The sequence below is a fragment of the Tenrec ecaudatus genome, chromosome 15 (genome assembly GCF_050624435.1).
Source record: "Tenrec ecaudatus isolate mTenEca1 chromosome 15, mTenEca1.hap1, whole genome shotgun sequence".
Classification (NCBI taxonomy): domain Eukaryota; kingdom Metazoa; phylum Chordata; class Mammalia; order Afrosoricida; family Tenrecidae; genus Tenrec; species Tenrec ecaudatus.
In genome coordinates, this window is record NC_134544.1 from 46151310 (window position 1) to 46163484 (window position 12175).

Below are 12175 nucleotides of genomic sequence, written 5' to 3' on the forward strand. Positions count from 1 at the left end.
TTCAACGAATAACTTTAATGCAAGGTTTCTAGGCAGCTCGTCATAGAGAAGCATTGTAAGTCTTGCATTGTGTACAGCTGCTGATTTCCCAGTGCTGTGTCAATTATACTAAGTACTTTATTTTACATGGAGTGGTGGTTTGGTCACATCAAAAACATAAGTCAGCAGAGTGTGATCATAAAGATGTTTCTGACTTGATTATCCTGTCCTTGAATAGCATTTGCTAAAGTGCACACTGTCTTTAAAAAGAATTTAGTGTTTAATTGCAGGTTCAATTTATCAATGAATCATTACAATGTTTTGTGGTTGATATATCATCAAAAAAGAGGGAGAGGCTCTGCAAGAGGGTTTGGCACAGTAGCTGCGACAATGATCTCAAACAGAGGAACACTTAGGAGGAGAGCACAGATGTGGCCCCAGTTTATTCTATTGTGGAACAGAGCCCCATGCATCAGAGCATGACCAGATCGTGCCCCCAACCCAGGCAGCACATTATCTTACATTGTTACTCTATAATCTGGTGTATGGTCCAATTCTTTGCCCTATAGGACAGGATAGAACTGTCCTTTTTGGTAAGACTGTAAATCTTCATGGGAACAAAAAGCTTCATCTTTCTCTTATGTAATGGTTAGTGGATTCCAACTGCTGACCTTGAAGTTGGCAGATGTACTTTAACCCCATCACCATCAGGGCTCCTTTGTGTTAAGGCAAAGGGTTAAAATATCTGGTCTTTTAAGAAGTTTTAGTGATGCTATCAGGTAAGCTTTAGACTGCTAACCTAAAGGGCTGCAGTGCAAACCCACAGTCACTTCCCCTTGTGATGTGGTTCTCTGCTCCCATAAAAGTTACAGCCTCTGAAATCTTATATGGAGTCACTATGACTTAGAATCAACTCAAATGAATGGCAGCAAGTTTGGATTTGGGGTTTAAAACCCTTGGTTTAAATGATTCTAAGAAACTTTCCTGAAGTGTATTCATATCTTTCACATTTGAGGATTCTGGACCCTATGTAATATATACACACCCATACATAAATACATACATATCTTTTATACACATACACCTATATTTGTATATACACATTTGCTATATAATATATATATATATATATATCATACATTTTACTTGGGAAGGTTTTTTATAATTCATTTTATTGGGGCTCATACAACTCATCACAATCCATACATACGTCAGTTGAGTAAAGCACCCTTATACATTCGTTGCCCTCATCCTTCTCAAAATTCGCCTTCCGCTTGGGTTCCTGGAATCAGCTCATTATCCTTTTTCCCCTTCCCCTCCCTCCCCGCTCTTTCCTCCCTCATGAACCCTTACACTGCCCGGTGTCTCCCTTCACCCACTTTCCTGTTGCTCATGCCCTAGAGAAGAGGTTATATGCTGATCCCCGAGATTGATTCCCCCTTTCTACACCCCCTTCCCTCCTGGTATCGCCATGCTCACTGTTGGTCCTGAGGGGGTTCATCTGTCCTAGATTCCCTGTGTTTCCAGATCCCAACTGTACTGCTTGTTTACTTTCAAGCCTTTAAGTCCCCAGACACTATATCTAAGTGAACACGAGGTGTTGAACGGATCAGGTAGCAGACACCAAAGAACAAAAACCATCATTGTGTTATCACCTTCCCCATATAAACACTGAAGACAAATGTGTGCATAAGTAAGTGTGGTGAAGAAGCTGATGGCGCCCAACTATTGGGAAGGAATTTTTAATTAAAATAAAATCAAGTGATTTCTTATTACAAATATGTACAATATCAAATAAATACACTGAAGTGAATAAAACTATATATTTTCCAGCTTCTTAGTAATAAGATGGCAATATCATAATATACATTTTAAATCATTTCATTGGGGGTTTATATAACTCATCACAATCCATACATCCATCCATTGTGTCAAGCACACTTGTACATTTGTTGCCATCATCATTCTCAAAACATTTTTTCCTATTTATGTCCTTGGTATCAGCTCCTCAATTTTTCTCTCCCTCTCCTACCTTCCCTTGCTCATGAACCCATGATAATTTATAGATTAGTATTATTTTTCATATCTTACACTGTCTAATGGCCCCCTTCACCCACTTTTCTGTTGTCTACTCACCAGGGAGTGGTTATATGTAGATCATTATGATAAGTTCCCACTGTCTCCCCCACTCTTCCCTTTCCCCTCCAGGTATCTCTACTCCTATTACTGGTCCTGACAGGTTTATTTTTCTTTGATTCCCTGTATTTCCAGCTCTGATCTGTACCAGTGTACATCCTCTGGTCTAGCTGGATATGTAAGTTAGAATTGGGATCATGATGGGGGGGAGCATTAAATAACTATAGGAAAGTTGTACATTTCATTGGTGCTATACTGCACTCTGAAGTGGCTTGTCTGCTCCCCATGAGCCTTCTGTATGGGGATGTCCAGCTGTCTACAGATTGGCTTTGGGTCTCCACTCTGCAGTCCCCTTGATTCAAAATGATATGATTTTTGTTCTTGGATGCCTGATACTTGATCCTATTGACACCTTGTGATCACATAGGTTGTTGTGCTTCTTCCATGTGGGCTTTGTTGCTTTTCAGCTAGATGACTGTATTTTTATCTTCAAGCCTTTAAGACTCCAGACATTATATCTTTTGAAAGCAGGGCACCATCATCTTTCTTCACCACTTTTGCTTACCAATCTGTCATGTCATGAAGGTGAGCACCATAGAATGACAATTTAATAGATCAAAGTGTTCTTGCATTGAGGGAGTACTTTATTAGAGGCCCACTGACCATCTGCTACCATAATACTAAACTTATAAATATGTGCACATAGCTCTATTTCCTCATACTCATATATAAATATATTAACATATGTGCATGCCTGTATTTAGACCTCTATATATGCCCTTTGCCTCTTAGTTCCTTCCTCTATTTCCTTTTACTTTCCACTCGTCCCACTATCATGTTCAGCCTTCATTTGGGTTTCAGTAATTCTTCTCTGTTCCATTGCCCTTGATCAAGCCCAACCAGGCCTCCTACACCCTCCTCACCATTGATTTTATATCACTTGTGGTTCCCTTGTCCCTGGGATTTAACACCAATTTCCTTTCTCCCGCCTCCCCCTCTCCCATGTCCTTCCAGAGCCATCAGTCCCATTGTTTTCTACTCTAGATTTTTTTTATCCATGATAATATTTTAAGGCATGATAATGACTATAGATTTTGGCTAACTAAATTACAAATATTTAAACATAAAACCTAATTGAGACATTTCAATATAGTCTGAAAGGTAAAGAAACATACTAATGCTCGCTCACACATGTAGCTCTGATGTAGATGTTTTTATAATAAAGATTAAAATATGCTAGAATTAAATGGGCTTCAATATTAAAATCTGTAATGTATGCATCTTTTATGTACTAATTTTTATGTAATTTAGATAGCAAGGACATTAAAATAATAATATTTCATTTTTGAAAGTAATGTAATAGCCTTTTATTATAGATTGTGCTTGTTTTTGCAAGAAATATGATTAAATTTATTATTGTGCATGCTTCCAAAAATAAGTAGAAGATATACTAATTAATTAGTCTATAGTGGGTAGTTTTAGGGGGAGGAATTTCTAAGAATTCAATTTTTTTACCGTAACTTCAATACACATTATTTTATAAGAATCACTGTTTCATTTAAATGTAAAATAGAAGAGCATTTTCTTCGTCTTTTGCCAATCAGTGGTTTTTCCACTCAAGCGACCCTGCATTTATACTGTAAGAAAATATCTATTCATGTGAAAAAATCTAGCTCTTCCAATTTTCATTTAATTTGCATTGGTAGCTTGGAGTTACTCTGAATCTATTTTCCTTCCTAGCAAAACACATCATTTTTTGTTCATGCTGCTTGACTTGTAAGTAATGTTAGAAGTATGATAAACACAGAATAAACAGGTGAAAAAGTAATGTTTGAACCTAAGTTCTAAAGCAAAAAGACATGTTGGCAAAGCAAAAGGAGAAAGCGTGCTATGGGGAAAGAAAGGTAATGGATGGTAGTGGAAATAAGGAATATCCCTACACATTGAATCAAAAGAAACTAAGCTTTACCTGAAGCCTGACATGCTAATCCATTCAATTTTTTTCAAACTCTCCCATTTCTAAAACACTATGAGAAAAAAAGTCAAGGTATATTAAACTCTATGCTGTAATATTATATGAAATGAGCAGTTCTCAACCTGTGGGCCATGACCCCTACGGGAGCCAAATGACCCTTTCACTGGGGTTGCCCAAGACCATCAAAAATCACACATTTCTGATGGTCTTAAGAACTCAGACACTGCTTGGCTATCCGTCTCCAGGCAGGTTTGCCCACATGCAGATACATCCACATAAAAGTACCTGGCATGATTTCATCATTGTGCCAACCCCATCACATACACCCCGTACAAATACAGGTGTATGTGACAAGGTTGGCTCCATAATGTACATATGCGAACCAGTCACACACACGTAGAAAGCTCCTGTGTAGAGAGCGGCTCCTGTGTAGAGGGCAGCTGCTGTGTTAAAAGCACCTACTGTGTTGAAAGCAGCGGTATTACAGGTAAAACGACACTTCATGAATTATAATGATTGGGCAAATGTAATATCATGTACTGTAAAATCATCAACTACTGCAAAAAAATATATATCTGTACCACAGAAACTTAATCTGGATGCTAATTGGTCTCTTTATATCCAGCTGTGCTTGATGTGAATACTGCCCCCTTGTGATAGTAACAGGTATGCAAAAAAAACAACAGAATGATAAAACATAAGCAACTTTAATGAACTGCATTGACTTAACTATTCCATGTATTATCTTTTGTATTATTAAAGCTATTGTTAAATAATATTTTCATTAGCAAATCATCCCATGAAAATGTATTGTGTAGAGAAGAACGTTAAGAAAAGAAAATACAGTGTGGTTTTACCTCAATAATTACAGCAGGAATTGAGGAACTGCTATGTGTTATTTATTGTGGAGTTCTACCAGCCAAATCTATGAAACCAAACAAACTAAAATGCCATTTTGATAGCAAGCATCTGAGCATTGCCGGCAAGGATACCAACTATTTTAGAAGCAAAGCTGATGGACTCCAGAAAGCCAGACTTTAACACTGGTGGCAAGTACTACAAACAAAACTTAGTAGCTGTTGAAACTTCATATTTTGTGGCACTCAGAATTTCCAGAGCTATGAAACCTCACACCAATGCTGAGGATTTATTGCTGCCAGCGGCCAAAGACACTGTTTGAGTTATGATGGCAGACAAATTTGTTATGAAATTGAGTGCAATTTCCTTATCTAATGACACTGATTACAGAAGAATAGATGACATGTCTGCTGATATTCTTGATCAGGTGATCCAGGAAATTAAATCTGCTCCACTTCCAATATTTAGCATCCAGCTTGATGCATCTACAGACGTTGCTAACTGTTCACAGTTATTGGATTATGTGAGCTTTATTAATGTTGGAGACTTTAAAGATGAGTTTCTTTTTTGCAAACCTTTTGAAATGACAACTACTGCACGTGATGTACTTGACACTGTTGGTTCATTTCTGGAAGAGCATAAGCTATCTTGGGATAAGGTTTGTGGTGTTTGGTAGTGAATCAGTCACCAAAAGTCATTAGAACACACAGCATGATTCATCAGCGAATATTAGCAATGAAGACACTGCCACAAGAATCACAAGAAGTAAGGAAAATCATCATAAGTTCTGTCAATTTTGTAAAGGCGAGTACTTTAAACAGTCAACTGTTTTTGCAACTGTGCAACAAATTGGATGTGCTGAATAATGCTCTGCTATTTCACACTGAAATGAGATGGTTGTCGAGAGGAAAAATATTAAAATGTGTTTTTGAACTTCGTGATGAACTCAAAACGTTTTTTAATCAGAAATCAACACCACATAATCAACACCACATTTCAAAGCACTTTTCGGCAATAAAAGTGAACTGCAGAAGATATCTTACTGGATTGACAAGTTTGCCATTTTTAATGAGTTAAACTGACCACTGCAAGGACAAGATGCAACATGCCTCGATTTGTCTGAAAAGATCCAATCATTCCAAATGAAACTTTAGCTTTGGAAAAAGTAATTGGATGAAAATAAAATTTACATGTTCCTTACCTTATCTACTTTCTTTAAGGAACATGACATTGAACCAGACAAAAATATTATGATGATAATTTTTGTGAAATAACACTTGCACATGCTTGCAGATGAAATTTCATCGTACTTTACAAATGTACCTGACACCCCATTTGCACCTGCCAGAAGAGCAAATAGTGGATTCAAATCACCAGCCAAATGCTCTAACAATTAAATCACTTGGGGTCTAAATTCCCACTACCATAAGGGTTCTTTTTAAGACCCTATATCTGAGATAGTTCTACTAAATGGTAAGAAAGGGGACTTACCTAAATTATTTTTGTTTCTGCGTCTCTGTGGTATAAATTTGCTAGAATGAAATTTCAACATTTATAGTATGATTTTTTTTGCTTTAAGAAATAAAGGAAATAAAACAAAGTAAATAAACTTCAAGCTAAACTAAAAAGAACTTACTTCTAGTGCCTGAAATCTCAAAGATAAATGAAATGTTATTCCTAAAGTGCATATTGCCTTCCTATTATTCCTCTTTCCCTCATACCCATGTGCAGGAAATGCTAGTTTGAAAAAATAAGGCTTCAAATGGCGAGATGATAAGATAAAGATATTTTCAAAGCACTTAGAAAATTGCTAAATGTATGTAATTTAATTTTTAGAAGCAGCAGTGTAGAAATGGATCTTATGAAAAGAGTCATTATAGGAATGCTACATTCTGATTAGTTAACAGCTTTGATACTATACTAGATCAGAACAAATTTAGGCAATTGAACCCTTTTTTTATTTATTAAGAAAGAATTTTATAAGATCTACTCAGAAGAAATTCACCAAACTTTTCTCAAGAAATTTAAAAATCACTTCTTCATAGTGCTTATTGTCTATGCTGTATGGCATGTGATGCTAACGGGTACCAGTGCTTATCTTCTTCACATCCTCAGTGGCTTTCAGTTTCCCCTCTAGATATTTACACTAACTTAATTCTTAGACATGCCTTTTATTTATTTTATTTACCATACCTGTCTCATCATCAGGTACATTATACAATTCTCTCCAACTGTGCTGTTTGTTGTATGGTTGTCCTTCATTTGTTGGACAATTCTGCAAAGCAGATTACCAGGTGGTAAAATAGAAATGAAAGCATGGTTTAAAATGTAAGCAAAAAACAAAGACCATTCAGGTATAGTGCTTATTATGGAAATGTCTTAACTCTGATTGTTGTCCAGAGGATTTGAATTCATAGCTGCCCTATTCTTGTCAGCATAACTCTGGGATCCACAGCATGTCCAAGAGCTGGATTTTCCATAGAATCTCAGGCCCTTCCTTCTTTCTGAATAAAGTCAAGTCTTGAAACTTTCATTAGCAACTGTGTGTATTAATCAGTTTTACTTCCCAGGGCCCATATCAATAATTTGTTGGGTTTTTTTTTAAGTAGCACTTATATATCGGCATGAAGTAGGGAACCAGTAGAGTGGTCTGACTCTATTAGGTAGTGGACAGCCACCCCTCCCCCCAGAAGAATTTATTTCAGAGGTCAGAACTGAAGCTACAGTTCAGGGAGAGGGACATGTCTGATCAGAGCATATGGGAGCCAATGAAGGGAGAGGATGAGAGAGTGGAGCACATCCTGGCCCACCAAGCCTTGAGGACAACATCCCTGCTCAGAGCAGCCAATGTAGAGAGAGGACCATATGGCCGGCTCCACTATGAAAAATTATATCCTTCACTGACCTTTAGCCCTACAGGGACAACACTGGAGACACAGTGTGGGAATTGCACCAATCTGACCCCACCACACTGAAGCAAAAAACAAAGGGCATGCAACAGAACAACAAGGGGGACAACAGAGCAAGGAAGTCCCAAAGGAATACCAAAAATAGACTTTGGGGCCAAGGCATTGCACCCTACCAGACTCGACCAGAAAACACTCCTGAAAGTCAACGAACAGCCCTTGAACTCTTTATAAGCTTTTCTTTCTTTTTTGTCATTGGTTTTTTTGTTGTTATTTTGTTTTCTTTTGTTGCTTTGTTTTGTTCTGTCTCATTTTTGTGCATACTATTGTCTCTGCAGGTCTACATAGATTAGACAGTCTGGATAAACAATGTGGAAGAGAAAACAATTGAACTGAAGGTTCCTGGGAGACATGGGAGAGGGAGAGTAGGAGGAAAGGAAGTGGTATTAACAAACCCAGGGACAAGGGAACAACAAGTGATCCAGGATCAGTGGCGAGGAGAGTGTAAGAGGCCTAGTAGGGTGTAATCAAGGACAATGTAACCAATAGGAATTACTGAAACCCAAATGAGGGCCGAGCATGATAGTGGGACAAGAGGAAAGTAAAAGGAAATAGAGGAAAATAGGAGGTGAAGAGCATTTATAGATCTCTAAATACAGGATGTACATATGCAAATATATTTATATATGATGATGGGGAAATAGATCTTTGTGCATATATTTATAGGCTTAATATAAAGGTAGCAGATGGACATTGGGCCTCCACTCAAAAACTCCCTCAATGCAAGTACACTTTGTTCTATTAAAATGGCATTCCATGGTGCTCACATTCCTGATATGATCGCTGAAGACAAATGGGTGCATAGCAAATATGGTGAAGAAAGCTGATGATACCTAGCTATCAAAAGATATAGCATCTGGAGTCTTAAAGGCTTGAAGATAAACAAGTGGCCATCTAGCTCAGAAGCAACAAAGCCCACATGGAAGAAGGGCAGCAGCTTGTGTGATCACGAGGGGTTGATGGGATCAGGTATCAGGCATCAAAGAACAAAATATCATATCATTATGAATTAGAGGTAGTGCAGAGTGGAGACCCTAAGCCCATCTGTAGGCAACTGGACATTTCCTTACAGAAGGGTCGTGGGGAGGTGACAAGCCAGTCAGCGTGCAGTGTAGCAATGATGAAACATGCAACCTTCCTCTAGTTCTTAAATGCTTCCCTCCCTGCATTTTCATAACCCCAATTCTACCTTACAAATCTGGCTAGATCAGAGGATGTATACTGGTACAGATAAGAACTGGAAACACAGGGAATCCAGGACTATTGAACACTTCAGGACCAGTAGTGAGAGTGGTGATACCAGGAGGGTGGAGGGAAGGTAGGGTAGAAAGGAGGAACTGACTACAAGGATCTACAGGTAACCACCTCCCTGGGGGATGGACAACAGAAGAGTGGGTGAAGACAGATGTCGGATATTGTAAGACATGACAAAATAATATTAATTTATAAATTATCTAGGGTTTATAGGGGTGGGTGGGGTTAGGTGGGGAGGGAGGGGGGAAATGAAGAACTAATATCAACGTATCAAGTAGAAAGAACATGTTTTGAGAATGATGAGGGCAAAAATATGCAAATGTATTTGACACAATGGAGGTATGTATGGATTGTGATTAAGAGTGGGGAGGGAGGGAAAAAATGAGGACCTGATGTCAAGGGCTTAAATGGGGAGCAAATGTTTTGAGACTGATGAGGGCAATCAATGTACAGATGTGCTTTATACAAGTAATGTATGTATGGATTGTGATAAGAGTTGTATGAGCACCTAATAAAATGATTTTTTAAAGCTTGTTAGCAGCCATGTATGGTGCAAAAAAAGAGCAAATAAAAGTCAAGATTTAAGAAAAAAAGAGTTGTATGAGCCCCAATAAAATGATTTTAAAAAGAGGAGCTGATACAAAGGGCTCAAGTAGAAAGGACAAGTTTGGAAATGATGGTGGCAAGATATGTACAAATGTGCTTTGTGCAATTGTTGTATGAATTGCTGTAAGAACTATAAGAGGCCCCAAATAAAATGATTTATTTTTTAAAAAGTGGTGCTTATGTTTATCAGGAAGTTCATTTAGTGTTATTTATTTGGCTCATTGAAATGGAAGTACATTTCCTTTTCCAGAAAGCATTAATATCTGAAGAATTTTAATTCCTTCCATTCTACTCTGCTTATTCTATTATTCGTTGTGACGGGCATGCATGCAGAACATTGCTATGTTTGTATCACTACAAATGTTTCTTAAAATTAGTAAGGAATTGTGCATTTCTCTGCCTGTCACTCTGATGTCACACATAGATATAATAACTCCATGATTTAGGACTTGCCAGACCTCCTCATCCTAGAATAATGGTTATAAATTGCTTTGTAAGGTTTTCTTTGGAACGTGTTATCCCTTAAAAAAATGGTTATAGTTTCAAACTGTGTCCACCGGGTAAGCTGTAAAGGTTCATGAAGACTGTTTCATATAACAATAATTGATTTTTCAAATATGCTTTTAAATTCATGTCTATAATTGCAGAAGTATGTGAGATGAATTTGGAGAGTAATGGTGTGTCTGTAATTTATTTTGGCCTAAATATATTCCATGGAAATTTTATATGCACTTAATACATGGAGTTAATTTAATCCACACATCATCAATCCAAAATAAATAAATTTATTGCCATCTAGTTAATGCTGACTCATAGGAATCCTATAGGACACAAGGTAGAACTGTGCCTGTAGGTTTATGAGACAAAACGTTATGGGAGTGGAAAGCCCCATATTTCTCCCTAGGAGTGGCTTGTGGTTTTTAACTGCTGACCTGGCAATTATCAGCCCAACACAGAACCACTGCACCCCTAGGGCTCCTTGTGTAGGGCTCACCCAATAGGAGGTAGAAATTATTCCTATTGTATTTTATTAAGGATAAAATTGAGGCCCAGAAATAGAAGTATTTGCAAAGGCAACATTGCTGTATGTAGGGGCATTGACTTTTGTTCTCAGGAAGGCTGATAGGTACTCCATATTATGAATTCCTCTTTTTGCAGGTGTAAACCCAATCCAGTGCCACCTTGTGTATTTTGCTTCATAGAGACTGTATAGAGCTTCTGAAGTTTTTATATCTTTGATGTTTCAGGCAGTCTCAACTTTATCTTGAGAAGCAACCTGTGTGTTTGACCTGCTAACCTGTAAGTTAGAAATCCAACTCTTAACGTATGGCACCACCAGGGCTCCTTGGAGGTGCAAATGAATATTTTAGAGGAGATTCTAAATAACATGGTTCCAATGAAATTACCGTAATGTATTAATATTATTATTAACATTGATATAAAATGATATAAACAATAATACCACAACTTATTGTGACTATACATGCTCATGTTTCAAATATAAAATCTATATTTTCAGCTAAATAAAACCAAGGCAAAGACCTAGAATTTTACTTGCAAATTTCATATACTATATGAATAACTTAATATAACTAACACATATATGGTACATCGGAGCGTCTGACTTCTTATACTGCTAATTTTTTCCCATAGTGCTATTTTTAAGCAAATAAATTAATGGTATTTTAACAAATTGTTGAATATGTCAAAATGTAAAAATCTGATTAATGTAAGAAAATATGAGAATATTAAATCATTCAAGTTAAACCTAAAATAGATTGCCTTAATAAGATAAATCCTCTAATTTTATCTCTATAGACTCAGCAATAAGGATGAATCGTTCTTATAGTACCTTGGATACAGCTTCAACAATATTTCTGATGAGATATTATTGCAAATGAACTCATAAGGTAGAATAGAATTAGTTCCTTTCAGTAGGTAATTGCTTGGAGAATTTAATATATTTGGTTTAATGATACATTTCTTATTTAGCCCATGTGTTCACAGTAAATCTACCATATGAAAGACAGTAACTCATTTTGGGAGAAAGTTAAAAGATATCTGGATGTCTGAGGAAAATTTGTATTCAAGGATTATTTTCTAAAAGGAATGGTGCTTTTGTAAACCTGTCACAGTCCGATGAAACCTGCTAGAATACAGGACACAATGGAAAACCAATAGACAGATGGCATAATCAAAATTTGAATCTCATTTTTGGAATCATTTGTAATTTGTTTTCTCTTTAGACATCATCTTTCTAAACATTCAACTTGCAGTTCCTTTGATGAGCTTTGTTGTACACTCATAATGTATAAGGCATTAAATTAGACCTAGAGTAAAATTAACTATGGAGTAGACATAATTCTACAACAATACCCTTTATATATAATTATTTACAGTT